At 42.5% G+C, this 24,538-nt stretch overlaps 1 protein-coding gene across 3 annotated transcripts in view; it reads left to right on the forward strand.

Moving 5' to 3' along the window:
• dgkza (diacylglycerol kinase, zeta a) overlaps positions 1-24,538 on the forward strand; it is a 473,329-nt gene that overhangs the window by 410,764 nt on the left and 38,027 nt on the right. The window lies entirely within an intron of this gene.

A 24,538-nucleotide genomic window follows, 5' to 3' on the forward strand; every position in this document is an offset into this window, starting at 1 on the left:
TGCATTAAAAAGTAACAGTGCAAAATACAGATGTGCAATGAAACTATATATTTGTATACTGAAGGAGGAATTGTAGGGTCGTATAGCAACAGGAAAAAGGAATACCTGTGGCATTCGGTGGAATCATTCTGTTACTAAAGGTCCTCCTCTGTTTGTCCAGTGTGTTATGGAGGGTGTGGGAGGGTTTGTCCATTACGCTCCGTAGCTTCTGCAGCATCCTCCTCTCAGACACAACCACCAGGGAATCCAGTTCCACCCCCAGAACAGAACCAGCCTTCTTAACGAGTTTATCAATCTTCATATATACTATTGTGTTAATGCTATTATTCTGTCAGTTGCACTACCTGTCATTTATGTTATGTGAAGGAGTTCCATACAATAAACGTTTAAATCAGGTAACATGTTCTGGAAATCGTGGGTCACGTAATTGTAGGAGCTCCAGTGACCTGAATCCAATCCTAACCTCTAATGCTCTCTATGTGGGGTTTGTATTTTCTCCCTGGGCTGTGTAGATTATCTTCAGATGCTGCAGCTTTGTTGGACATCCAAGGATGTGCATGTTAGTAGATTAACAGGTCACTGTAAATTGCTCCTAGATTAAGTGGGAGATAGGAATACAGACAGACAGACATACTTTATTGATCCTGAGGGGTTCCCTCAGGATCAATAAAGTATGTCTGTCTGTCTGTCTGTTTTCCCATCTCCCACTTAATCTAGGAGCATGTTAATGGTTTATTGTTGTCACATGCTCAGACATACTGTAGAAAAACTTTGTGTGCCATCATTGCAGATCACTTCATAATATCAGTCTATCGTGGTACTCAGAAGAATGCAGAATATAGTGTTATAGATACAGAGAAAGTGAAGTGCAGGCAGATAATAAGTTACAAGGTAGATTGTGAGTTCAAGAGTTAATCATATTGTACAAGAATTCCATTCACTAATATCGGTGGGGTAGAAGTTGCCCTCGAGCCTGATGGTATACGTTTCCAGGTTTTTATGTCTTTTTCCCCCAAGGAGTGTGGGGAGAAGAGGAAATGTCTGGGATGTCAGGTGATTTTGATAATGCTGGCTGCTTTTACGAGGCAGCAAAAAGTGTAGCCAGAGTCCATGGATGAGAGGGTAGTTTTTGTTATGTGTTGAGTTGTATCCACAAATCGCTGAAGTTTCTTGTAGTCTTGGACCCATGCCTAGCATATAAGAAGAAATAGATGAGAATGATATTTGATGGTTGTCATGTTTTGTTTGGGGTGAAGGGCCTGTTTCCATACTGATTCACTCTGTGACTCCATTTGGGGCCATTGGGTCAATATCTCATCCAGTGGGGCAGAACACTTTCGATACAGCTCCAGCCTTGGTTTGTCGTTCAAGCCCTTGGAATACTGTGTGAACACTGGTGGACCACAGACATTTCTCACCACCACTTAAGTCTGAATGTGCTGCACTGTTTGGATTTTTCTAAATCACGTTTTAACCAGGCTATTGATTGTCAGTAAGTGACAGAGGGGTATCTGCATTGATCATTTTGACCAACATTGCTTGGGAACATCAGTCTGTCATTCGCTATCACATACCTGAGCACAGGAACTCTGTCAGACACAATAGTTACAGGCAATGAGCATTCTTCTACTGTAACTGACAGATAGCAGCCTCGAGCAAGATTTTGACAGGTTCTGGACAAGCCTGGCTCAGCTGAATGACTCCCAACAGTATAATTAGCATTCTTTCTTCTCAGTCGGCACCTAAGAGAGAGCTTGAGCACTGTAATCAATTTCAGTTATGTATGAGGAGAGTTTGGAACAGGATGAGTGCAGTAAGCTTGTAGTGCATCCTTGGTGAGGGAATTTCATAATCCGTGGTTATGAATCATGAACTACCCACAGATGCCATCAGGCTGGCAGTGAACAGTATGTGTTAATGCCATTAATTGCAGTTTGCATTTTTACTCGAATTTTCTTTCCAAAAGTCACTGTTGTGAAGTTTTAAAAACCGACAGATATTTGTACTTATTAGTATCTTCATTGTCACCGAGAAGATTTCCTGACAACTTATGAAAGTTCCATAATGATATTCTGGGAATCCCTTCACCATGTTAATGCTGGTATATTTGTAACCTTCTCAAGGACAACTGGAGATGGAATGGGCAATACATACAGCCTTTCGCAGCAATACATTCTTTATAAAACTGGTGATTTGAGGAGGATAGATGGGAGCTTCACAGTGTTAACCCACAGTAGGTACACTGCAACAGCAGGTTAGGAAGAAAGGAGATTGGGAAGAGCAAAGTGAGATAATTACAGGCTATATTTAGACCAGAGATGAGGGAGCATTTCTTTAGGCAGGGAGGAATTCATTGCCAACAGACAGCTGTGGAGGCCAAGAGTGTATTTAAAGCAGAGTTGGATAGGTTCTTGATGAGTAAGGGCATCAAAGGTTAAAGGGAGAAGGCAGGAGGGATAATAGATCAACCATGATTGAATGGCGGAGCAGACTCAAAGGACCAAATGGCCTGTTGCTGCTCCTTTTTCTTATGGTTTTATTCACTGACTGTCACAGCCTGGGAAAATGGCAGGGGAGTAAGGAATTGAAAAACATGAGATGGGTGGGATGAAAGTTCCTTGAGGACCCAACAGGCTCAAAGTGAAATATGATAGAACTTGGCAACATGAGTGAGACGAGACAGAAGGTATAAATGAACATACGAATCCCAAAAGGTGTGGAGTTCAGGGAGGAGTTGGGTTTCATCATAGGTATCTCCAATCCTGTCTCACCGTTATGAGGTGTACTTTCCTTTTGCCTTTACTAGCCGGAAGTCATACACGGGGGCATTTCCAGCTGGAGGGTGGAGAGAATGGTAACAATGCCCTCACTGTCAGTCAAAAATAGAGTACTACCAAGGCTGAAAATCTATAGTAAAGCAGAAAATGCAGCATACAGCAGGTCAACCTACATCTCTGCAGAATGAAATGAAGCTGATGCTTCAAAAAGATGAATTGTTAATGCTATTCTAGTTGAGGATGACCATGGCCAAAATCAAACCTGGTCCAACCTTGACTTTTATAGAAACATAGAAAATAGGTGCAGGAGTAGGCCATTCGGCCCTTCAAGCCTGCACCGCCATTCAGTATGATCATGGCTGATCATCCAACTCAGAACCCTGTACCTGCTTTCTCTCCATACCCCCTGATCCCTTTAGCCACAAGGGCCACATCTAACTTCCTCTTATAGCCAATGAACCGGCCTCAACTGTTTCCTGGGGCAGAGAATTCCACAGATTCACCACTCTCTGTGTGAAGAAATTTTTCCTCATCTTGGTCCTAAAAGGCTTCTCCTTTATCCTTAAACAGTGACCCCTCATTCTGGACTTCCCCAACATCGGAAATAATCTTCCTGCATCTAGCCTGTCCAATCCCTTTAGAATTTTATACGTTTCAATAAGATCCCCCCTCAATCTTCTAAATTCCAGTGAGTATAAGCCTAGTCGATCCAGTCTTTCTTCATATGAAAATCCTGCCATCCCAGGAATCAATCTGGTGAACCTTCTCTGTACTCCCTCTATGGCAAGAATGTCTTTCCTCAAATTAGGGGACCAAAACTGCACACAATATTCTAGGTGCGGTCTCACCAAGGCCTTGTACAACTGCAGTAGAACCTCCCTGCTCCTGTACTCAAATCCTTTTGCTATGAGTGCCAACGTACCATTTGCCTTTTTCACCACCTGCTGTACCTGCATGCCCACCTTCAATGACTGGTGTACAATGACACCCAGGTCTCATTGCATCTCCCCTTTTCCTAATCGGCCACCGTTCAGATAATAATCTGTTTTCCTGTTTTTGCAACCAAAGTGGATAACCTCACTTTTATCCACATTAAATTGCATCTGCCATGAATTTGCCCACTCACCTAACCTATCTAAGTCACCCTGCATCCTCTTATCCTGTTAAAATTCTCTATGCACATCAATACCATACCCCAATACCATGTGCTTTAAGTTTGCACACTAATCTCCTGTGTGGGACCTTGTCAAAAGCCTTTTGAAAATCTAAATATACCACATCCACTGGCTCTCCCCTATCCCCTCTACTAATTACATCTTCAAAAACTGCTATAAGATTTGTCAGACATGATTTTTCTTTCATAAATCCATGCTGACTTTGTCCGATGATTTCACCTCTTTCCAAATGTGCTGTTATCACATCTTTGATAACCGACTCTAGCATTTTCCCCACCACCGATGTCAGACTAACTGGTCTATAATTCCCCGGTTTCTCTCTCCCTCCTTTTTTAAAAAGTGGGGTTACATTAGTCACCCTCCAATCCTCAGGAACTAATCCAGAATCTAAGGAGTTTTGAAAAGTTATCACTAATGCATCCACTATTTCTTGGGCTACTTCCTTAAGCACTCTGGGATGCAGACCATCTGGTCCTGGGGATTTATCTGCCTTTAATCCCTTCAATTTACCTAACACCACTTCCCTACTAGCATGTATTTCCCTCAGTTCCTCCATCTCACTAGACCCTCGGTCCCTTACTATTTCCGGAAGATTATTTATGTCCTCCTTAGTGAAGACAGAACCAAAATAATTATTCAATTGGTCTGCCATGTCTTTGTTCCCTATGATCAATTCACCTGTTTCTAACTGTAAAGGACCTACATTTGTCTTGACCAATCTTTTTCTTTTCACGTATCTATAAAAGCTTTTACAGTCAGTTTTCATGTTCCCTACCAGCTTTCTCTCATAATCTTTTTTCCCTTTCCTAATTAAGCCTTTTGTCCTCCTCTGCTGGTCTTTGAATTTCTCCCAGTACTCAGCTGTGCCGCTTTTTTTTTGCTAATTTATATGTTTCTTCTTTGGACTTGATACTATCCCTAATTTCCCTTGTCAGCCACAGGTGCACTACCTTCCCTGGTTTATTCTTTTGTCAAACTGGGATGAACAATTGTTGTAGTTCATCCATGCAATCTTTAAATGCTTGCCATTGCATATCCACCATCAACCCTTTAAGTATCATTTGCCAGTCTATCTTAGCTAACTCACATCTCATACCTTCAAAGTTACCCTTCTTTAAGTTCAGAACCTTTGTTTCTGAATTAACTATGTCACTCTCCATCTTAATGAAGAATTCCACCATATTATGGTCACTCTTACCCAAGGGGCCTCGCACAACAAGATTGCTAACTAACCCTTCCTCATTGCTCAATACCCAATCTAGAATGGCCTGCTCTCCAGTTGATTCCTTGACATGTTGGTTCAGAAAACCATCCCACGTACATTCCAAGAAATCCTCTTCCTCAGCACCCTTACCAATTTGGTTCACTCATTATAACTACTGTTCCTTTATTGCATGCATTTCTAATTTCCTTTCTAATGCCATCCCCAACCTCACTACTACTGTTAGGTGGCCTGTACACAACTCCCCCCAGCGTTTTCTGCCCCTTAGTGTTATGCAGCTCTACCCATATCGATTCCACATCCTCCAGGCTGATGTCCTTCCTTTCTATTGCGTTAATCTCCTCTCTAACCAGCAATGCTACCCCACCTCCTTTTCTTTCCTGTCTATCCCTCCTGAATATTGAATATCCCTGGATGTTGAGCTCACATCCTTGGTCACCCTGGAGCTATGTCTCTGATCCCAACTATATCATATTCATTAATAATTATCTGGACATCCAATTCACCCACCTTGTTACAAATGCTCCTCGCATTGACACACAAAGCCTTCAGGTTTGTTTTTACAACATTCTTAGCCCTTATACACTTACGTTGAAAAGCGGCCCTTTTTGCTTTTTGCCCTGGATTTGCCTGCCTGCCACTTTTACTTTTCACCTTACTACTTTTTGCTTCTACCCTCATTTTACACCCCTCTGTCTCTCTGCACTTGTTCCCATCCCCCTGCCACATTAGTTTAAAGCCTCCTGAACAGCAGTAGCAAACGCTCCCCCTAGGACATTGGTTCCAGTCCAGCCCAGGTTCAGACCGTCCTGTTTATACCGGTCCCACCTCCCCCAGAACTGGTTCCAGTGTCCCAGAAATTTGAATCCCTCCCCTTGCACCATTTTTCAAGCCAGTATTCATCTAAAATATCCTCCTATTTCTACTCTAACTAGCACGTGGCACTGGTAGTAATCCAGAGATTATTACCTTTGTGGTCCTAACTCCCTAAATTCACCTTGTAGGACCTCATCCCATTTTTTTACCTATATCATTGGTACCTATGTGCACCACGACCACTGGCTGTTCACCCTCCCATTCCAGAATGTCCTGCAGCTGCTCAGAGACATCCTTGACCCTTGCACCAGGGAGGCAACATACCATCCTGCAGTCTCGTTTGTGGCCGCAGAAACGCCTATCTATTCCCCTTACAATCAAATCCCCTATCACTATAGCTCTCCCACTCCTTTTCCTTCCCTCCTGTGCCACAGAGCCACCCATGGTGCAATGAACTCGGCTGCTGCTGCCTTCCCCTGATGAGGCAACTCCCCCAACAGTATCCAAAATAGTATATCTGTTTAGGAGGGAGATGACCTCAGGGGACTCCTGCACTACCTGCCGACTGCTACGCTGTCTTGTGGCCACCCCTTCCCTTTCTGCCTGTGTAGCCTTTACCTGCGGTGTGGCCAACTCACTGAATGTGCTATTCACGACTTTCTCAGCATCACGGATGCTCCAGTATGAATCCAATCGCAGCTCCAGACGCTCAATGCGGTCTGCCAGAAGCTGCAGTTGGACACACTTCCTGCACACATAGTCGTCAGGGACACTGGAAGTATCTCTGATTTCCCACATGCTGCAGGATGAACAAACCACGGGGCCGATCTCAGCTGCCATAACCTACCCAATACTTGCCTCAACTTTTGAAACTTTCTCCTTTGAAAGGAACTTACCTGGCCTTACCTCACTTGAAGTGAAGCTCGTCCTCAGCCTCTGCTCTTCGAAGCCCCTCGAGTCAAAGCCTCAAATCTTCACTCCTTCACTGGCCCACCAACTCACTGGCCACTTTCCACAGGCTGCTCCACTTGAGCTACCCCTCTATTTATTTGTTTGAGTTTTTCAAACTGCTCGGTGACCTGACCTTGATTGCCCAATCAGCTTTCTGCTGAGTCTGAGCTATTCAAATCTTGATTGTCTAAACAACGGCTTTCTGCTGAGCTATTCAAATCTTGATTGACTTGATCGCACAGTCCAACTGCCAAAACTACCAGAATCCCTCAAGTCAAAGCCTCAAATCTCCACTCCTTCACTGGCCCACTCACTCACTGGCTGCTTTCCATGAGTATAACAGCTCCATAGCCTCTTCCCGATTCACATCACAAAGAATTTACACTTGTCTAAATGCAGGATAGATTAGAGCAATTCATCTCATTGTCACGGTGTGTTCTCGGAGGACAAGGCTGGACCCAAGTGTGGAGAAATGGCAGGCTCTCTCTCAGTCATGGGAAGCACTGACAACGATTCGAGCTAAGGAGTGGAGGACAGCAGGCTCACGGCTCGAGCTAGGAGAGGAGGGTGACAGATTCCCCATGAAGAGACGAAATCAAGAAGTTAGATGTAGGAATGCCAACAGACTCTTGGAGGAGCGACTGAGTGACAGCACGAGACAATTCATTCTCCCCAATGCAATGACTTTGCTAAGGCTCTCAACAAGAGTCCTCTTTGAATAATCGTAGAATGTGGAAAACACGTGCCAACCACAGTTAACTTGACAAGATTAAATCAAAAGCACAAGGGCTTAACGAATCTATTTAAGATAACTATTAGTAGATACGGGTGCTCAAAACCCCAAGAAGCTCAATGCTCTACAGCAAGCTACAGAAGCTGGGCTCATGACACTCATAGGTTTTCTATTGTACGAGATGCAATAAACGGAACGTAAATTACCAACTACCTCACACTCGGGTCATGCAGGATTTATTTGGTTAATGTATTACCAAATTCTCATCCCCAGCGTAATTACACAGCAGGAAGAAATCAAACATAGCACTTCAATGGCTGGTACCCTTCTGGTGCTATTGTATCATCATTGCAACTGCCAACTGCCAGTGGCAGATGTGTGATCACAGTATACTTTGCTCTGGTGCTAGAGAGTGTACAATATGCCTGCAGAGATAATCCATGTTTAGAAAAAATATCTATAATTATTCCCCGAGAGATTTTTACTGTGGGATCAGTAAAAATATGTGTTAAATTGTTGCAGATTTATTACATTTTCTTTTATTAGCTTATGTGCTAATGCAACACAACACTTGATTAGAATGATTTGAGGTACCTTTAAATGTTGATGATATGTTGGCTGTATGGAGATTAGTGCCTTCAGCTGATTCATAAGTTTCAAAGAAAAGGTATTATCAAAGTACATACGTGTCATCATATACTAACTTGAGGCATTCAGGCATTCAGAGTAGAACAGGGAAATATAATAGAATCAAGGAAAAACTACACACAAAGACTGAAAAACAATCAATGTGCAAAAAAGCAGCCAAACTGTACAAATAAATAAATGCATGTGTAATACTGAGAGCACAAGTTGTCGAGTCCTTGAAAGTGAGTCCATAGGTTATGGAATCAGTCTAGATTTGAGGTGAGTGAAGTTATCCACGCTGGTTCAGAAGTCAGACTGTTCAAGGGAACCTGGTAGTGTGGGATCTCAGGTCCTGTACCACCTTCCCAATGGCCTGGACAGTGGAGGTACTTGATGATGGATGCAGCTTTCTTATGGAGTGCTCCTTGCAGATGTACTCAGTAGTGGCCATTTAAATTCTATAGCCACTGCTCTGCTTCCAGTGACCACCCCTTTGTTGTCGTTACCTCTGGTGCCATGCTCTTGAGCCTCTGCCTATATGCAGGCAGGAGGCAGACAGCCAGATGATCAGGTTTCTCAAGTCTAGGGATGGAGGAGTAGGCATCCTTGATGTTAGTGTGGCAATGGTCGAGTGTGTTGGGTCCGCTGGTGCTGTAGGTGATGTACTGATGGTAATTGGGCAGAGATTTCTTCAAGCTAGTCTGATTGAAATCCCCGACGGGGATGCGTAAAGCCTGTTTCTCTTTCGTTAGTCGTGGCACTCAATACATCGAGTGCTTGCACAACGTTTGGCAGTATGTAAACTGCAGTCAGAGTAAGTGCAAGAAACACCTCCAGATGAGATGGCTTGAGCCAGGAAAAAGAAGTTGGGTAACAAAAGGTTTACATCTCAGTAAAGCACCTAAAATTTTGCTAACATTTCCCTCCCTGCTGTGTTATTTATTGCCGTAACAAATAAAATGGGCCAGGGAATAATTTTTGACGTAAATTGTTTCTGCTACCAGTGAGAAACTGTGCAGGAGTTGGCCTCATCTTTATATTCCCTACCGTGAGCTAAAGTTGTCTTTTGATTCTGTGTAGGCTAGGACATTATGCTTGTTGTAATGCACTTGAATGTCATCTGATGCCCAGTTCCATCACATTGGTGGGATTCGCAGATACACTCGGCTGCTTGACCGTGAATTGGCAGTCTAGGTCATTTTTCTCTGCATGAATTAATATCATCAAGCAACTTCATCAGAACAGATTATCTGGTCATTTACCTCTCTGCTGTCGGTTGGACCTTTCTTTGCACCAATTAGCTGATGCATATCCTGCAACAGAACTATGGCTACACTGGAAAATGCATTGTGTGTTAGACATGAGTTATGTTGGCCACCAAAGTGGTTTTTACAAGTGCTTATTTATAAGTTGAAAATGTAACTTCAGTATTATAAAGTTTGTGGGGAGCTTTTTATCAGTGCATTGCAAAAAAGTTTTTAATACTGTGGAACTATATGTTTCCATCACTACAGAAGCTAAATAGCCATATTTTAAGGCAAGAAAAAATGCAAAATGCAGCCAACTTCTTTGATTCTGTAACCTTGAATGCAGTAAAGCTTTTAGGTAATGTGCTTTTAAAATCAAATCAAAGTTCACACATCCCTTCAGCCTTGCAGGATGTGTGGTTTCCAGCTCAGCTGTCAAAGCTGAACATGAGCTGAAAGGTCTCCCAGAGGAATGGGTAATAACCATTGCTTTCTAGTCCACAGGGACTCTCATTAAAGAACACAAAATTGCCAACAGAAAGCTTCAAAGACAGACAATAGTAAAGCAAATAATCAGTTATGTACTTATTCAGAATTTCTCATATCCATATAATTGATAATGGTTGGTCATTTTATATCAACAGGAGAGTGCATTCAATCCTGTATAATTCAGACTAGTTCTTGTAATACTTTACCTCTTGTAATATAAGCCTAAGATATATTTAATATAGCTGTTATCTTCACTTACTGGAGATGGTCCTGATAGTGATACTAAACCTGGAACTACAACCTGGTGATGATAAGGAATCAGCAGTATTTGTGTGGAGGTGATTTTGAGTCAGTTACTATCCGATGCACTACCAGCCTTGGTTTTTCAAGACATAATGAGCTCATCCAGATGATCGAGCCATTACCGATGATGAACAGTGAAATCTTGTCACCGAAGTTCATTCTTTATCCTTCCTGTATTCACTACTTGTTTGACATGGCAGAGTACAGACTCATCAGTTGAGGGAGTGGTGATGTTAATGAGACCTATGAGCAGAATTAGGCCATTCAGCCCATTATGTCTGCTCCACCATTCCATCATGGTTGATTTGTTATCCCTCTCAACCCCATTTTCTTACCTTCTCCCCATATCCTTTGAAGTCCTGCTTAATCAAGAATCTATCAACCTCTGCCTTAAATATACCAATGGCTTGCTTTCTTTCTTTCTTTCTTTCCTTCCTTCCTTCCTTCCTTCCTTCCTTCCTTCCTTACTTATTTATTTATTGCGATACAGTGCAAATTGGCCCTTCCAGCCCTTCGAGCCACGCTGTCCAGCAATCCCCCGATTTAAACCTAACCTAATCACAGGAAAGTTTACAATGACCAATTAACCTAGCAACCAGTACGTCTTTGGACTGTGGGAAAAAACCGGAGCAGCCGGAGGAAACTCGCATGGTCTCGGGGAGAACGTACAAACCCCTTACAGGCAACGGCGCTTGCCTGTAGTGTAAAGCGTTGTGCCACCCTCCTTGGACTTGGACTTTACCAGACTTGTCCTGCCTGGCTGTCTGTACCAAAAGAATTCCACAGATTCATCACCCACTGGCTAAAGAAACTTCTCATCTTTGTTTTAAGATCCCCAGATTAACTGGGGCTTTTCTTTGCATGCATTTCAGAATTTATGGAGCCTTGAGGCACCTCTGGGGATTCCCAGGACCGCTGTTTCCAACTGTACATCTTTGTGTCATTATCTCTGGTGGACTGTTCTGTTGTCAGTACAAGACAAGCCCAGGGACTGTGATGAAGGAGTCTGGGATATAAGTGTGATTCAGTGAGCATCATTGTCAGCTTTTTGGTTGGAATGTATCCCATTTCAGGAACAAGTCCCCAGATATTTTTCGGGAAGTTTTTAAGGATCATCTAGGCTAAATGTGCCTCTGTACTTTTGGCACTCCCTGCCTTTGTGGATGCCAGATCATTTATCTTATTTTTTTTATTTTTGTTATTGCTGTTTCATATTTTTGAGCAGTTTACTAGGCCATTCCATAGGGAAGATAAGTGTCATTTACAGTACCTGGATCTGAAATTGTATTTTGTCTAGACCAGGTAAGGAAACAGGTTTCCTTTCACAAATGGACATTAGTGAATCAGGTAAGATTTTATAAAAACACATGCACAAAATGCTGAAAAACATACACAAAAAGAGTAAACAGTTGACGTTTCAGGTCGAGACCCTTCATCAGGATTCAGGAATCCTGATTACTCTTTTCCACGTTGACTGTGTCGACTCTTTATTCTTTTCCATAGATGCTGCCTGATCTGCTGAGTTCCTCCAACATCTTGTGTGTGTTGCTTGGATTTCTAGCCTCTGCAGATTTTCTATTGTTAGGAATTTCTAAAAGTCTAATGTGTTTCATTATAATTACTCGAGAGTATTTCATTAATTGGCTTTGCTTCTCTCCATCTACTACGACAGAAATTGATCTTGTGTTTCTGAACCTTCGGGCTTCGTGTCAGCCAATCCCCTACATTATCTCTTGGTACTGCAGGACAAACTCAATATGCTGCGTTGTAAATTACAGTCCTCCACAGATCTCTTCACTATGCTTTTATTGCATTTTTCTCTGCCAGACAAATATGTGTATAGATTGTCCAGTGGTGCAAGCATACAGCAGGCATTATTCAGTGCAGCAGGACTCTGACAGAAGGGAAGAATTTTCTGTAACGATAGATCATTTATTGGAGTCCTTACTCCAGGCCAGTAAAGAGTACACACTTAAGCCAAAAAGGAACCATGGCTCCTTTTACCAAGCTGAAGAGAATATACAGTATATCATGCAGCAAAGCTTTTATGTAGGCTCTGTTGAAGTGCCCTTGACTTGAAACATTAGCTGTAATTCCCTTCCCACATATGCAGCCTGACTCACTGAGTGTTTTCAGCATCTTCTGCTTTTATTTAGACTTCCAGCCTTTGCAATGCCTTTGATAATCACCACCTTTTATGACACTGGTAGTCACGATTATCTTTGGATGGCGATTTATCTTTGAGTGTTGCGGCTAATTAATGAGCCATGCTTTCCCATTTCATTATGAAATATTTGTATGAGTGAAATTCTGGAGCAGACTTAATAATTTAGGGTCAGAGCATCTTGAGTGTTTGAACGTTCAATTGCGGCTGATCTGTGACCAAGTTTACCCTTTGCACAATATCCTGCAAAATGTTATTAATGGCAGCTAAAAGCTTTGCTTCTGATGTTCAGCCACTTTCCTAACTAGCATTTAGTTCCATGGCCTTCAGCTTTTACCTTGCACTCTCTTGCATCTTTTGTAGTTCTCAGTAAATAAACTCTATCAGCATTCAGTTGCCTATTATTTAGTCACTGTTAAATCAGGTTCACTAGACATGGCCTGACCTTTCCAAGCCATGCCAAATCGCTCTGTTCATCTGAAAATTTCAGAGGTGTTCAGTTTCTTCTCTAAAAAAATATAGATTAGTATGAATGCTGTGGTTCTTTTGTACGAAGACTTAAGCAAGGATTGTGATGTGGGCAGGGCTGCAATTCAGTGCATCATTCCTGAGAGTTTCAGACTTCTAAGAGTTTTATTTAAGCAATGGCACTTAAGCTCCAGAATTAGACTTTTACTCGATTGACATTTTATTTCTGTAAGATTAAGTTTATTGTTCAGATACTATTACTCAGTGACTGTTTCTGTTTGTTGTGGCAATTATCATTGAAAAAGCCATTCCATCTGTTCCAGCACTTGAAGGAGCAACTCTACTAATCCCACAATTTACTGTTCCTGCAAATTTTTGCTTTTTAAAAACTTTTTAATTTTAAAACTTTTTGAACCTGTTTTCACACCCTTTCAAGTATCAGATTCCAGATCATGCAGACTGTGACATAAAGAAATGTTCCTCAGCTGCCAGTGTTTCTGTAATGCTCCCAGCATTAACCAGACTTTACTCTCCATATTTTTTCCATGTCCCATCTTCCACTCTGTTCTATTCCAATTAAGCTGCAATTCACCAGCTTGTCTTCCTACCCTCACTTAGCTGATATTTTGAACAGTTAACCTTTCTTAGTTCCCTCTCTCAGCACCCTCAGTCACTTACTGCTAATCCAATATGCTGGCCACCATCCCTTTTCCCAAAACTCCCTACTCAGACTGCTCTTCCTTTTAAGTCATCAAATCACTATTGCCTGTTAAACCTGTGTCAGTCTATCCTGGAACTCCATGGAATTGTTCAAGACTATCTGACCCGAGATCCCTTCTATGAAAATCCTGCAACAAAGGTAACCTGCCCTTCAAGTACATTTCATATTTGACTACCTAGACCTCTTATAGCATCGTGTAGTATAAAGAGAGGTGGTCTGTGAATAGGACTTGTACAGCTGGAAAATGCTATCTGTAGTCATCTCCAGGAGACAACAGGAGATTCCATAACATTGATGTATAATGCTGACTAAGCTCCAACATTTGATTCCGTTACTTACATGATATTTGCATTTTTGCATTCAAATGTACCATCTACCGTTCTCTTCCTAAGCCTTCCTAATCTCTGCAATTCCCCAAGGTCTTTACTTCATACTACACAAGAGCCATGAACTTTTCAGCAAGTTATTAATTCATATGGACACCATAAGATTCAGGAGCAGAAGGGGCTATGTCTCAAGTTAGCTGTAACAAGTCCAGGGCTAATCATTAACTTTTAGTGGTCTTTTTAATCCTGCTGTGCCCAAATGAAGATTTATCTGGGTTACAGTGAGCTAAATTACTGGAATAAAATACTCAATACTCTCTCCTCAAGCAAACTCTGCAGATCTTTGAGGTAGAGAGCCACCTTCTGAGTATCAAAACAAGACAGCATAGATTTATGATGAGAGAATGGAGTTTTGAAGGCAATCTGAAGGGTAAGTTTTTACAGGGTGGTTGAATCTAGAATGTGCAGTGGAGAAGTCAAATTCAATCACCATTTTGAAGAGGCATTTAGACAGGCAATTAAATTGGAGTTCAAGTTTAATTGTCATTTAACCATACACATGTTTACAGCTAAATGAAACAGTGTTCCTCTGTGGCCAAGGTGCAAAACACAGTACAGACAGTCACACAGATTGATGGTGCATGGGATGATGTTCTGGAGACATGTTTCTGCAAGAACAATACACAGCAGTTTCTCATCTTGCGCTGGATCAACAGCAGACAAAGGTAATCCAGCTTGTCTTGCGCTAGATCAGCAACAGACAAAGGCAATTCAGCTTGTCTAACAATGGAGGAACTCAGCAGGCCGGGCGGTGACTAGGAAAAGAGTGCAGTCAACGTTTCGGGCCTTTGTATATTCCTCGGGTTTCCACCATCTGCAGATTTTCTCGTTTGTCTCGCGACGGGTCAGCCGCAGACGAAGGCAATCCAGCTTGTCTTCCAAGAAGCAAACACTGGAGGGCAGCACTGATGGGAGAGCCAGCCCTCAGCCCAGCATGGATTACAGCATGCCTGCCGTGCCTCTGCTCTCTCCCACACCGTCTCTGGCACCTCCTCCCCAGGATTGCTGTAATTGATGATGCCACGCTGTGAGGGTCTGGAGCTCACAACAACCAAGGTCACACAGCAATGAACTGGACATGCAGTATTCTGTATTTGACAGTGTCCCAACAGGGTCTTGTGATTATTCGGAAAATGGTTAAGACACACATTTGCACTATCTGTTGGACCCGGAGAGAGGCCGCTTTGGCCAAGCACGCTACCACCTTACCAGAAGATCGTTGGTGAGGCATAAAAGGATATGGCCTTAATGCAGCGGTATGAGATGAGTGTAGATGGACAATATTGCCAGTGTAGATGTGATTAGCTGAGGGTACATTTCTGTGCTGTACATAAGATCAAAGTTACTAACTTCAATCCCTGTCCCTGTTTAGATGCTAAACTAAACTGTTTGAAACTTTGCTCTCGTATTTCTTCATAAAGTGGTTGTTGTGACTGTCAGTGAAAGACATGATGCTGGTAGTATAAAAATCTTTATTCAGCTTACACAAGCTGTGTTTTTATGTTAATGATCAAAGGACAATTCTATAGTTACAGTGTATCCACAATTCAATTAACATATAATTTTCAAATGGCTAGATCTTCACACTGATGCTCCAGACACCCAAAATGAGTGTTAGTCACTGTTGTCTCCAAGCTGCATTCATGCATCTGCAGTCATCTCAGGTCAATGGAGAGTTTCCTGGTTTGCAATCAACCCAAGTCTGGAGTGCCAGGAAGAACACTGCTCTGAGCAGCATTTTAAATTCAATCTACAGTCCACATTCAGATCTGAGGACTGGTCATTGTTGAAATTAATATTTTCTATATTCCGTAACTCCAGAATATGCGCTAACAGTGACTATCGCTGACACTCCCTGTTGGCATGTCCATGACCTCATCCATCAGTTCACTGTGAGGTTGTGTGAACAGGAATAGCCAGTTCTCTTAACTGAGTAAGTGTGATCCCATCGCTCTGCTTCATTGAGGAGTTATCCCAGTCCGATGGCCAATGTCCATTCCCCATGCTAAAATAAAGAGCTTGTTCACCACCACCCTACCACTTCCTGGAACTTTGTGTAAACATTTACAGCCACATTTTCTGTACCACATGCTTTGGGGTAGGCTGGCAAGGACTTGAATGGCACAATGTAAGTACAATGCTTTTTAGTTTACAGTGCATTGTAATCATAACAGTGGCAAGGTACAGATTGTAGTTCTGCTCCCAGGGTTGAGATGATGAACTGGTTACTGGAATTTATGCGAGCTGCAGTTTAATATGAGCAACACAATAAAACATAGAGTGTAGGAAAACTGTATAATCTTGCACATGATGAATTTTCGAAGTTTAATGTTCAAGTAAATTTATTATCAAGGTACATGTATGTTACTATTGACTATCCTGAGATTCATTTTCTTACAAGCATTCACAGTAAATAAAGAAACACAATAGAATCAATGGAAAAAACACACAACAGAGACAAACAATGTGCAAAAGGCAGCAAATTGTGCAAATACAAAAATAATTAATAAAAATAAGTAATAAATATTGAGTACACAGGTTATAGAGTCCTTAAAACTAAGTCCATAGGATGTGGAATCAGTTCAGTGTTGAGGTGATTGAATTTATCCCCACTGGTTCAAGAGCCTGGTGGCTGAGGGGTAATAAACATGCTTGAACCTGATGGTGTGGGACTTGAGGCTCCTGTATCTCAATGGCAGCAGCGAGACGAGAGCATGGCCTGGATGGAGGAGGAAGGTTCTTGATGATAGATGATGCTTTCCTGCAACAGTGCTCCTTGTAAATGTGCTCAGTGCTGGGGAGGGTTTACCCATTATGGACTGGGCCATATTCACTCCTTTTTGAAGATAGTCTCCACCGTGCATCTATAGAAGTTTTAGGTGACATGCCGAATCTCCTAAGAAAGTAGAGGCACTGTCATTCTTTGTAATGGCAGTTCCATGCTGGACCCAGGACAGATCCTCTGAAATGGCAACGCCAAGAAATTTAAAGGAGTAGTTTTGTCTTTAGAGTACCTTTTTAGGTCTGAAGGTTTTGAGAGAATGATCAAAAACACATATTCCCCTCTGAAATGTGATAAGTATTAATTAACTCTCTACATGTTGTGAGAATTTAGAGATTAGTTGGATTCACAGAAGACTTCTGATCTCTTCCTACTTTGTATTTAGTTTTTGTTCCAACTTTCCCTTGTTTGAGTAGATAGCTTCCTTTTTTTTTACTGAACTCTGTGCATTCTCGTCCTAATTCCAGCCCCAACAAACAGCTTTCCTTCACAGCCCCCACAGGCAAGTGAGGCCCCAGCACCAACTGGTCAAAAAAAAGTTTTAATTTTCTCTAGCCTGGAGCTAAACATCTGGTGAAGTAATGACTTACCACACCAAGCAATAATCAGATGTGCTTGTCAGCTTGAGGAAGCTTAAACAGCAAACACAAAAGCATCTTCCCTCCTACCCCACCCCCCCATAACAGGTTGCAGGCCAAACCTAGTAATCTTGTTTTCCCCAAAAGTTCTCCCTCCCCTGCCTTTTTGCCTGTCCATCTTTTTGAAGGGCAGTACAGGTTTTTTTTAATCAGAATTGGGAGCAGCAGTATTTGTGGCAGGAGGTACCATTTGCAGTGTGGTTTTTCTGTTCCATAGGGATGTGATGGGCAGATGGAGTCAGTTAGGGACAAGGAGGGGTGAAGTTGGGTAGGTAATCAGTGGAAGAAGACAAGGAAACAAATAGGCCAACTCAGCCAGGTGAGGGGAGGATGGAGGATAATGAGCGGGGCACAAAGACCACGTAAGTATGAAAGTTGATCATGGGGAGTTGATGGAGGGCAGAACCACATGGGGAGGGGGATGAAAATGGATAATTTGGGACTTGAGGAGAGATATAGGGAACAGAAATGACAGGACTGGAAGTGGATCACAAGGAGGAATAAAGGGGAACACAGGAGGTAAAGTTTACCTGAAATTGGAAAATTAGATGTTCTCCAGGCTAGAGACAATTAAAAACTTCTTTTGACCAGTTGGTGCTTCCCTGCCTTTCGTTTTAGCATCATACGTGTAGCCTGGGAAAAATACACACATTGCACAACAAATTGGGTCTTTAATTCCTTTATCTGCTTTAGATGCTTTAATGCAGAAAGAAAGTATCAAAATAAAAACAAAAAATGAACTTAAAAAAACACAGTTCCTGCTGTTACAATTTCAGCTTAATTTCAGTCCACACCCTTGTGTATCAACTAGTTACGTATGCAGTATGAAAATAAGTAAACCAAGATATACAAAACCAATAAGGTAGTGGCAATTCTAAAAAGCAATACAAAAAACATTAGAATCCCATCAACCTTATACACAGCATCAAAAATATAAACAATTACAGCTCATCTTAACTAAGTGGTTTGGCACACACGTGCTTAACTTCCAAACACATATAGGTTAAACCCTGAAACAAACTCTTCTTGCTCACGCTATGTGAACAAAGATGAACCCATTCACATTGCTCTGTTGCATTCACATTCAGTCGTGAAGCAATAAAGTAAGATAAAAATAAACTTTTACCAAAACTTTAACAATATATTGCCTAGTAGTTAAATTACTAGAAACGCTAATAGGCCGACAAGGAACTTAGCACAACCACCACAATCTACATGTAAAACATGTCAAAAAATAATATTCAGTGGACAGCTGGTTACATACGTATTGAATCGGTTTGACCAAAGCTTCTCTGTGATGATGGGGCTCTCAGAAGGCACGGATGTGGGCTCTCCATCTTCTGATCTGGGCTGAAGGTATGTGCAACTGCTTCAGCATTGTGTTCGCAAATCTTGTACTGAGCTCCAGCATCAAAGAGTGCAGAACTATTTTCTTGGAACCTTCTCAAGCTAGCAGCTAAATTATTCACCAGCATTTATGACAGGATGTAGCAGGCTGCAGAATTTGATTTGGTCCATTGGTTGTAGAATTGCTTGGCTCGTAATGAAGTATCTCTTCAATTTTTTTTGTCGGAGATTCTCTTGCTACTTAATACTGCAGAGTGAGCCGGTTTTGAATATCATGCTGATTTCTAATTTAACAAACATTCCATAGGTTAACAAAAAATACTGGGAAAGGTTGGCAAATGTTGCAGAATCGATCAACCACTATACACCCGAAATGAGATGAGAATTCAAGTGATACAGGGTGACACTAGGAAATAAAATCTTCTACTCTGGAGAAAATTAGTTGATATTGCTATTGATTTCAAAAAGTTTATCTCACCAGTATCTGAGGCTGACGCTGAAGGTGTTAGGACGTATTCTGCAATTATGGTATACAGCAAATAGTAATTTTAACAGCGGCCAGTCTCCCGACTGTTAAAATGCAACTCTGAACAATGGCCAGTCACTTGACTGTGGAAGCCTGCATATGCATGAATGGCGGGATTTAACATTCATTTTGGGTGTCTGGAGTGTGGGGGCGAAGAATCAGAATCAGGTTTATTGTCACCGGCATGTTTCGTGAAATTTGTTAACGTAGCAGCAGCAGTTAAATGCAATACATAATGTGGAAGAAAAATAATAATATTTAAAAAACAAGTAGATCAATTACAGTATACATATATTGAATAGATTAAAAATCATGCAAAAACAGAGATAATACATATTCAGAAAAGTGAGGTAGTGTCCAAGGGTTCAATGTCCATTTAGGAACCGGATGGCAGAGGGGAAGAAGCTGTTCCTGAATCATTGAGTGTGTGCCTTCAGGCTTCTGTACCTCCTACCTGATGGTAACAGTGAGAAAAGGGCATGCCCTGGGTGCTGGAGGTCCTTAATAATGGACGCTGCCTGAAGATGTCCTGGGTACTTTGTAGGCTAGTACCCAAGATGGAGCTGACTAGATTTACAACCCTCTGCAGCTTCTTTCGGTCCTGTGCAGTAGCCCCCCCCCCCCACCAGACAGTGATGCAGCCTGTCAGAATGCTCTCCACGGTACATCTATAGAAGTTTTTGAGTGTTTTGTTGACATACCAATCTCTTCAAGCTCCTAATGAAATATAGCCACTGTCTTGCATTCTTTATAACTACATCGATAAGTTGGGACCAGGTTAGATCCTTAGAGATCTTGACAACCAGGAACTTGAAACTGCTCACTCTCTCCGCTTCTGATCCCTCTATGAGGATTGGTATGTGTTCCTTTGTCTTACCCTTCCTGAAGAAGGTGTTTGGAAATGTTACGTAACTCAAAGGAAGCATTGTAGATACATTGTTACTGTCAGATTGTCCTGCTGTTACATTTGATCTTTAGCATATAAAAATGTCATGTAATATTGGATTGAACAGGCCTCTTCTTCCAAAACTGTCTCAGTATGATGTTTGTTACTTGTTTTTTACTGAATAAAACAGTTAATAAGACCATAAGATGTAAGAGCAGAAGTAGGCCATTCGGCCCATCGAGTCTGCTCCACCATTCAATCATGGACTGATCCAATTCTTCCAGTCATCCCCACTCCCCTGCCTTCTCCCCAAACCCTTTGATGTCCTGGTTAATCAAGAACCTATCCATCTATCTATATCTACTAGCTTTAGTGTCTCTCCAGTGACTTTGTTCACATCATAATAGTAGGAACATCAGAGAGATAAACAAGAATCAGGTATGAACACTTCGCAGCTGCCCCATGATTCACTCAGATCCTGACCAGTTTCCTATACTAACTTCATATACCTTAGTATGCAGAAAAACTAAAATAAAATCTATTAATCTCTGATGTGAAACTTCAGTTTGCATTTGTGCAGGTTTATTTTCAATCTCTCTCTCCCCCTCTCCCCTCTCTCTCTCTCTCCCTCCCCCTCTCTCTCTCCCTCTCTCTCTCCCTCTCTCTCACTCTCCCTTTCCTTCTCCCCCTCCCTCTCCCTCTCTCTCCCCCTCTCCCTCTCTCTCTTTCTCTCTTCTTCCCCCTCCCCATTGCTTTTGTCATCATCCTTTCTTTAAATTATTTCACCCATCTCATTTTAGGACTCCCCACACTGGCCTGGAATAAAAAAGGGAACTGCTGATAATTATCTCTATGTAATCACTTTCCAGGGTATGTAGTAACACAAAGCAGGCCCTCCACTGGTGTTGGTGTGAAATTTGAATGTTGGCCCTTGACTACACTGGTTTCCTCCAAGTGATCCAGTTTCCCCCCCCCCCCCCACATCCCAAAGATGTGCAGTTTTTGCAGGTTAACTGGTCACTGTAAATTACCCCCATTTTGTAAGTGACTAGCAAATGGGGATATTGAAGGGAATGTAGAGAGATAAAGATGGGGCCAGTGGAGGATAAGTGTCATTGGGCAGAAGGGACTCATTCCCTGGTTTATGACTCTATATCTCTAATTGTGAGCATTATACAAGTCTGATTATCCATCTTTTTTAATGTGTGCCTTCAAAGCCTGATGAGCATCGTTGGGCAGAGGGAGGAAACCCGTGTTGTCACAGGGAGAACTTCTTGCTAAGTGAGCCGACAATTCTTTGCCTGTTGTGTTAGGGCAAAGGGACTTCCAGAAAAAGTGAGAGAAACACTGAAACAATGCAGCGGAAAGATCTATGCAAGGGAGCCACTTGCACTAAAGCAAGAATAATTTATAAAACCTTCCAAGAAGGTACCTCATGTCATGATGCCAGAGATGGTGCTGATGCCAGCTAAGGAACTAACGCTTGGAAAAAGTAACCTAGATCCTCAACTTGGATTATCCAGGAGCTACTCATCCACCCAGTCTCCTCAATCGCTCCCTGAAGAAACACATTAGATGTTCTGAATGTTTTTTGTTGGTATCGAAGGACATTGAACAGCAAAACAAAATGTGAACTCAAACTTTTCATTCTGCTCCCACATAAAAGACACAGGACAGTGAAATAAATCCATTTAGAAATTAATTCAGAGTTTCAGGGCTTCTTAATAAAAATGTACAACCAAAGTGCCATACATAATGTACTTCATGTAGAAATGTACAAAAAGAAAGCAAAATGCCACTCAGTGTATTTGGAATAATTAATGCAAAAATTCAATTTGTCTTTGGTGAAAAAAGCCTGAACAATTTAAATTTCAGATTTTTATAACAGGATATAAAATATAGTCCGTCAGCATGGACTAGAAGGGCCGAGATGGCCTGTTTCCATGCTGTAATTGTTATATGGTTATATGATATATGTAAGGCTGTATCTCAATATATATATAAATAAAGAATTTTCTCTCTCACCCCTTACGGGTGGTATGTATGTGTATTTTTCCCTCAGTCTCAGGTCTTCTACCAGATGGCTGGGAGCTTAAAGATTTGGCACAATATTCTTGCCGTTCCTAGTAGTGCGATCTTCCAGGCCGAGATCTCAGATGTTGATCCTGGGATTTGTTGGAGCCACTCTCCCAGTCCAGGTATTACAGCTGCAAGTGCTCCTATCACCACAGGGATTACTTTGGCTTTAACCTTCCACATCCTTTCTATCTGCTATTCAAGCCCTGGTATATACTTCTCCAACTGCTCACAATTCCTGCAACTCGGTTGTGCCGTTCAGTGTATGCGGTCGCTGCCTGCATCTTGCACCCTGCTCCTGTGTACTGAATGGTTTCAGCAGACTCCTGGTACAGTTTGCATCTTGGGTCTTGTCTGAGGTGATAGACCCCTGCTTCTATTGCTCTTGTGCTTAGCGCCTGTTTTTCTGCAGCCATGAGCAGTGCCTCTGTGCTGTCTGTCTCTTAGCACTGCCATTTCCAGCTATCAACCACCTCTGATATTTGGCAATAGTAATCCTGTGCAGTGGCTTGTTGTCCCTTATCCTCTGGCTCTACTTCACCCACTTCCATTTCCATATCCCCTGCTGCTGTCTGAGGTATTCTCCAGTAGGTCTTCCTGAAGAGCCATCTTCCTGACATACTCATGGAAGTTTCACAATTCTTCCAGGGCTGTGGCCTTGGCACTTCCAAGCCTCACCCTCCTTTATTTCGGCAGGTGTACAGTCGCTCAAAGTTGGGCTTTGGGTGGTATCCTCCACGTATTGTTAGTAGTTTCCAGGTCTTGATGTCAGCGGCTTCCAATTCATTCCTTGGCCTGCACACTATTGCAGCTGGGAATGTGTTGATGGCTCTGATCTTGTTCTTCCCACTCAGCTGGCTTTTTAGGACCTGTCTCACCCTGTGGAGGTACATGGATGTTGTAGCCATCCTAGAATCCTCATCAAGATTTCCATGTGCCTGCCAGATCCCCAGGTATTTGTAGCTTCAGGTAACTCAACTCCTTTGGTCTTAATGAGTTTACCTCATTCCACTGCCATCCGGCTGCACTTTTCCAGTCCAAATGACATCCCGATGTCTCTGCTGTACACCCTTGTCAGGTGGATTAGTGAGTCAATGTCTCTTTCATTCCTGGCCTACAGCTTGATGTCATCCATGTACAGGAGGTGGCTGATGGTCACATCACTGTTGAACCTGTGCCCATGTCCACTCTGAGATGATCTGGCGGAGGGAGGTCAAGCCTATGCAGAACAGCAGTGGGGATAGGACATCACCTGGTATATTCCACATCTGATGGTTACTTGTGCTATTGGCTGTGAGTTTACTTCCAGCATTGTCCTCCAATGGCCCATTGAGTTCTCAAAGAATGTCCTTAGTGTCTTGTTGACCTTGTGCAGGGATAGGTATTCCAGGTTCCATGTGTGAGGCACTGAGTCATACACTCTCTGGTAGTTGATCCAGGCTCTGCTTAGGCTGGTTTGCCTGGTCTTGGAGTCTCACATGACTGTTTTGTCTACCAGTAGTTGGTGCTTGCAGCCTCTGGTCCTAATACCATCCCCCTATGAGCAGGGCTCAGGAATTTACACACACTTTCCTTCAACTTGATGCCTGATAGGAGCTTCCATGTTGGTGACAGGCAGGTTACAGGCCACGAGTTTGATGGTGTTGCTCCTTTGTGAGGATCCTTCTTTATGAAAACTGTCCTTCCTTGAGTTAGCCAGTCGAGGTGGGAGCCTGCTTCAAGCAGCTGGTTCATTTGAGCTGTCGGAGACGTTTATGGAATGCTCTTGGTTTCTTCAGCAGGCCCTGGTGATGTCCAGTTCTTCGTGCTTGCTTCCGCAGTTGTGATGGTGGCTGGTTCTTCCTCTGGGAAATTGCAGAGGCTTGCTTGTAGGTCTTCAGCCATTGGGCACTGGTGTTATGTGATGCTTCTTTCTCCCACATACTCTTCCAGTACTGCTCAGATGTGGTTTTGGTTGGTTCAGGTATTGGCATGTTGTTGCTGTGGAACTGAAGAGTGCATTTATTCACTTCGCGTTTGCACCCTCAGTGTACCTCTGTAGACTGGTAGCCAGAGCTGTTAACAGTTGCTTGGTAATTTCCAGGACTTTGGCTATGGTCGTACCTCTGTACTAACTTAGTTTCCGAGATGAGTCTTTTGTCTTCCCACCCCTAGGCAGTTCAGTTAGTCTGCTGGTCTTCGCCCTTGTGGTTTTCATCTTGGCT

This window comes from Hypanus sabinus, chromosome 7 (genome assembly GCF_030144855.1).
Source record: "Hypanus sabinus isolate sHypSab1 chromosome 7, sHypSab1.hap1, whole genome shotgun sequence".
Classification (NCBI taxonomy): Eukaryota; Metazoa; Chordata; class Chondrichthyes; order Myliobatiformes; family Dasyatidae; genus Hypanus; species Hypanus sabinus.